Raw genomic sequence first — 6,684 nt, forward strand, 5'->3', positions numbered from 1 at the left:
GTAGATCAACCTGAAATGACTGTTAACAGTGTGTATTTTATAATTTCCTTACATTTTACGAGTACCTATTTATTCAGTTATTTGTCCAATAATTTTTTGCTTTCCAATTACTAGTCTCTTTTGTCTGGTTATCTGTTACTTTCTGTTATTACTTTCTAATGGACACCATAATATTCTTTGGAAGCTTGAATTTAAAGTCAGTGGGCCATTTGTGGGCTTTTTCTTATTTTTTTCTGTCCTGGGCAAGAACAGGACCTCTGGTTGCCCGTCCCAACTGCCCCTAACAATTCGCACGTCTGTCAATAATCATCATGCCAATGAGTAACATGAATTATTGGGTAATAATAATTCACTGACACAGAACCCATTTCTTCAGGATATGTAGACACTGGATGTCTGATACCATTAAGAAGTTTTCTGTTTGCTGATTTCGTGAACTAGTTTATCGTCCGTTCTATTTTAACCTTTTTTTAGCCTTTCTAGGGCACTGTTGTAGTCTCAAAGTTATTATTCTTATTCTAAACATGAACCTCATTCATATAGAACAAGCCACCCACCACAGGGTCCATTGACTTGAATTTCAAGCTTCCAAAGAATAGTATTCTGCCGTTCATTGGAAAGAAGTAATAACAGAAGGTAATGGGAAATACAGAATGAAGAGATCACTAATCACACACACACACACACACACACTCACACACACACACACACACACACACACACACACAGTTCATTAGCGACTTGTGCTTGTGATGGTTAATTTTTCAGAAATTATTTTCACAAGCAATTTATAATTGTTAACAAAAGTCCCCCTACTCAAAAATATTCTTCAATGAATTCTTTAGTTCAATTGAACGTTTGCAATAAGTATACAAACGCGCGCTCTCACATACACACAAGCAAATCCTTAGAGTAGTACCATTCTATACCATCTTCGTAACTAGAGTGAATGTCACTTTCAAATTATCACAAGAAATAGTAACGCTGTCAGCTCATACCGAAACAAATAAATCAAGTAGAAAACCAAGCGTTCATTAGGCAGAAATCTTACGTTGACTTCGAGATCTCTTTTAAAGGATAGATTCAATGGCGAATAGACTCTGCTTAAAGGAAAACGAGATCGTTAAGCGTACGATGACAATGACTAGGACTATTATAACCTACAAGGCTAAAGCATGAGAAGGGGTACCACAGACCTAGACTCAGGCTGCTCTCCCTTATGAAAATCGTCAGCAGTAGTCAGTTTTATTTTTTTTAAATAAGATCTAATACTATCGCTCCTTTCTGGTTCGGTAACTACCAGACACACAAAATGAACCTTGATTAGTACTACCAGACTCTTGGAGAGATGCCTCGGTAGCATTATATAGTTTTATTATCCTTTTTATTATACGTATTTGTAACACGTATATATGTATGCATGTATGTGTATTAGGAAAAGTGTTATTTTAATTTAGGTGAGAAGGAAATTATGTCTGGGGCACAGTAGGACCAAGTTGTGTTTTCAGGAAACTTTGTGTTGCGTTGTAAGTATATTGTTTTTTTTTCAAGTTTTAGCTTTTTATAAAAGAAATCTATTGAAAAGGCAATTTGTCTGTCTGTCCGCACTTTTTCTGTCCGTCATCAGATCTTGAAAACTAGTGAGGTTAGATGGCATTTTATACTTGTTATAAGTTAAAACTTGCGTGGCAGCTGACCAATGGTTAAATTGATCATGGAGATATGTGACATAATTAGTTAATTAACTTTGAGTCTTAAGCTCATCTGTTGTTATATAGATTTTTTTGGCATTATGCCAAGCACTGGGGCAACTAAGGCCATTCAGAGCTGAAATGAAAATTGACAGTAAAAGGTTTGAAAGGTGTAATAGGAGGAAAACCTCAAAGCAGTTGCATTATGAAGCAATTGTTAGGAGAGGGTGGACAGTAAGTTGGAAGAAATAGAATATGAACGGAGGTACAGTAAAGGGAATGAAAGGGGTTGCAGCTAGGGGCCGAAGGGACGCTGCAAAGAACCTTAAAGTAATGCCTACATTGCACCGAAAGAGGTGCACTGAAGACACTAATCCCCTACGGAGAATAACTTTGAGAGCTACCAAAGAACAATTCAAGTAGGTTTCGTCAGTTAACACTCAGAGGAACCAATATTATCACAAAAATTATGACAGAAAAAATTACTAATGACGTCACATATCTTCGTGTTCAATTTAACCTTTGTTCAACTGACAAGCAAGTTTTAACTAAAAAAAAAAATATAGGCCTACGCTTGCAACATGACTTTCCTGAGAACACAACTTTCTTCTTCTCCTTCCTATGCGTGTGATACAATACCTGTTCACATAAATTAAAGAAAAAAAAAACTTTCCTCGTCACAGTTTTGTAGGAATATTTCCCTAAACGAGGGTTTAAGTATTTTCGTCAATTGGTCTGGTCACAGAACTGAAATAGGAAAATGGGTCTAGGTTTAGTTCCGAGTTCTAAGTGGTACTAAATGCTTTCACTTTGGTATTTCCAGATCGAAGAGTGAAAGGGGCTTAATGTTACCCGCAAACCATTCGACGAGAAACCAGCTAACTTTCGTTTTCAATCGTCTATTGACAGAGAGAGAGAGAGAGAGAGAATCCAATGGCGGCACATCTTTTACGAATACAGGTTATTTAGTTCTGTGGTATCGCTGACCCACTGTCCTTGTCATCATCCTAAATTGGCCTTATCCTTCACCCTAATTTTAAATCCAGATACTTTCCTTCTTACCTAATCATATCGGGTGAATTATTCCTCGAAATGAGTATGGTAGATGTCTCAAATAAGCAACCCATAACTGTACGAACTGCGTCTTGTATAAGGAAGTTCGAGAAGGATCACTTGAAACTAAATAAATGGTTTCAAGGCAAAAGCGTGCAAAGTTATCTAATTATGAAATACTTCCGTGGCCATACTGGCCTCTAATATTTGTCATGTCTGGGGTATTTAAACACCTTACAGAAACTAAAGTATATTGATAGTGTATTGATAGTTTCTCGCAATACAATTGAATACATGACTCCCATTTCTACAGTACTATTTTTTTTTCCACCATGGCATGCATTTGATTTGAAAGTTTTTGAAAATTATTTACTTTTTATAATGTGAAACATATAATATATATTTTAATTACATGGCATTCTTGCATAGAAATTTGAATTGCTAAAAAAATTAATATGTTGAGGATATGTGCATTTCTTATGCCGTTGGTTAATTTTGATGATTATTTGGACTAATAAAATGCCAGTGTATTCCTGGATGTATGTACTGGTCCGCAGAATTTGTTGTACTCTCTTGACTGGTCCGTGAAGTTGAATAGGTTGGGATCCACTGTTCTATACTATAGGAACCTCCTTCTCAGTTGCGTTCTAAAGAGGTTCGACCAAATGATAAAAAACAACTTAGCTCAGCGGTTTGAAGCACTGAAAGACTGGGCTGTCCTCGCGGACAGAGCTAACTTTCTCTCTGTTCGCTCTACGTATGTCTCAATACGAATTACACATTATTTAAACATATCTGTAAATGTGGGACTCTGAACATAAAAATATACATTTCACAACATTATACACAGTTTCTGAGGGGAATTAATTGCATTACCAAAAACTTAATTATATTACAAAAATCACATTATGAGAATATATATATGTACTAGAACTACTAGTAACAGCCCTGAGATAGCCGTGGACTGAGTGGGGGGCTGGAATTGGTAAGGCAGTAATTATATGATTAATCTCACCTTGGGGAATGTTATCTGACTGGTTTATCTTATAATTGTAATTTTGGGAAAAAATTAAATTATTGTGTCCTTTAGGTATTTTATTCTTTTACTAAATCAATGTATAAAATTTTCCACCTTTCTGTTTCCGGGCGCTTGGACTGAGACCAACAAACTTTTTTGAAGGCACTTTGTTGCAATTGCAAGTCTAATTGGCACGAGGGAATTTTACTGAGTACAATCTTATCACTTATCACTGTCTATTCGCACACCACACTTCTGCACTTCTCCCTCACTCCCCGTTCTGCCACTGCGCCACTCTGCTGTTCTCTCCTCTTTTTCTCCACTTCTCCATTCTTTGCCTTTTTTCTCCACTTGTTCTTCACTCTTTTCTGCTGTCTTCTCTCTCTCTCTGTCCAGCCTTTTTATTTGGATGACATCTTCTTAGCACCGCCTTTGGATTTTGACTGGCTGTGGCATCTTCTGAGAGAATTCTTGTGTCTGAGTGGCTACAGACTTTATACAAAACCACCTTCCTGTCACTTCTTCTGCAGTGATTCGTAGATTCTTCATTTGGAAACACCTCTTGTTTCATGCCCTGGCTTCTTGGGGATGTGTACCTTGGGTAACCTCGTAGGTTATTCGTTGGGACCTATTTTGGGGGCATCCTTACGATCTGGCACTGCTGATTTGATTGGTTAAAGCCATAGGTCTAACCTTGGAAAGGAAGGAGCCAAGATTTTCACACGATCCTCCTTTTGAACAAAGAAGCATTGAGTTTCCCTTGGGAATATTAAGCAGAAGGCCCTTGGGAAGGTCCAACCTCCCATTAATTTTCAACACTCCAAGTGTCACAAAATGTTGGATGCACCGAGAGCCACTTAATCTTCGGAAATGAGGGTAACAGAGGTTTTGGGAGATGCAATCCAGATGCTTGACGGCTAGAAAGTCCTGGTCATTTGGGGTTCGGCTTCAGTAAGACGATACTTTCTTAAAATCATTACTTCGTTCTTTTACCATTTCCCTTTGATCTTATGATCCAAGCCTTCTCTTAAGTTCTTTCAAGTTAATGCCTTTTTGGAATAATTTCCTTAATTCTTTTAATGACACTATACATATATATATATATATATATAATTATATATATATATATATATATATATATATATATATAATATATATATATATATAATATGTATATATGTATGTATGTATGTTACCATCATAAAACATGGGATCTAGAAAAGTTTTCCATTAAGTACTGCAGGCTGCATTTCTTAAAATCGCTAACAGATGGCAGTAGTAGACAACCAAATACGTTGTCTGCCTAGGAGGCTAGGAGCAGTGTTAACATTTTGTTTTTACACGGCACAGAGTAAAGTTGGTCTTCGCACTGATGTGCTGCAAACCCTAGTTCGACTAAAGTCCATCGCTGCACAGTTTTTGGTACTGAATAATAAGCTCTTCACTTGACATCCTTTTTGGGAATGACAAAGTGCTCTTTACTTGACAGTTTTGGCAGTGACTAATAAGCTCTTCACTTGACATAGCTTTTGGCTAATCTCTTATGACATCCTCTTTTGGAATGACAATAAGCTCTTCGCTTGACATAGTTTTTGGCAGTGACCATTAAGCTCTTCATTTGACATCCTATTTTGGAATGATAATAAGCTCTTCACTTCACATTGTGTTTGACAGTGACTATTAAGCTCTCATTTGACATCCTTTTTGGAAATGGCAGTAACCTCTTCACTTGACAGTTTTTGGCAGTGACTGTTAAGCTCTTCTCTTGACATCCTTTTTGGGACTGACAATAATGACTTCACTTGTCAGTGTTAGCAGTGACTGTTAAGTTCTTCACTTGACATCCTCTTTGGGAGTCATAGAGATCTTTTGTAGAAAGTTGTAGGAGAGTTGCGACAGTTTTATGGGTTTTCATTTAATATGGTTATTTAGATGTTTTTTGACTTGGGGATGTTAGTAATTTAGAACAATATACTAAGCGACTACTAATTATGACCAAAAATGATGCCAAAGATTGACACACCTAAATCCAAGACTCAACTGGAAACCATTCTTTTCCTTTCCTAGGACTCTAGGAGTGTTCAGTGGCGTGGTTGGTATGGTGTTTGCGTCCCACCTCCATGGTCGCGGGTTCGATTCTCGGCCATTCCATTGAGGAGTGAGAGATGTGTATTTCTGGTGATAGAAGTTCACTCTTGACGTGGTTCGGAAGTCACGTAAAGCCGTTGGTCCCGTTGTTGAATAACCACTGGTTCCATGCATCGTAAAAACACCATACAAACCTAGGACTCTCGTAGTGTTCAGTTCCAATGGACACTCGTCTGATTCAAGAAAACAGCATCTTGAGACAGATACATGATATCATAAGGAATTGCCAGCATTCCTTGAGGCAGGAGCACTGTTTCCTCATATAAAGTCCTATTTAGATAACGCTAAGACTCTCTAAGGTCATATTTGGACCAAATTTTTGAGGGGATCAGCTCAATAGACAACTGCACGTGTGGATTTCCATCATTCCATTGCATAAGAGGCAGCCCTACATTACTCTCTCTTTCTCGATCTGGGATATGATCGATCTTTCATCATCCACTAACTTGAATGAATAAGATGACCAGCACTGTTCTGGAAATTAAATTAAATGGCCTCGTTCTCCGTAACGTTCGCGTAGAGAGGTTCGACAGGTGGCTTGACACAATCAAAGCCCCTGTAAAGAACAGTGAGAGTGAAGGCCAATTATATCGAGACTAAATTTGAAATATTCAGGAGAACATTCTCACATCAAAGTCAAGAGAGGGAGGCCTTCCCTAAGTCTTCCAGAAAATAATAACCGTTTTACTTATCTCAGTTCTCTTGTGGAATCGTTCAACTTTGGCCTTTATTGATGCTGGGAGTAAAAGAATGAAATACTCGATTACAAAATCT

This window comes from Macrobrachium nipponense, chromosome 15, assembly GCF_015104395.2.
Source record: "Macrobrachium nipponense isolate FS-2020 chromosome 15, ASM1510439v2, whole genome shotgun sequence".
Taxonomy (NCBI): domain Eukaryota; kingdom Metazoa; phylum Arthropoda; class Malacostraca; order Decapoda; family Palaemonidae; genus Macrobrachium; species Macrobrachium nipponense.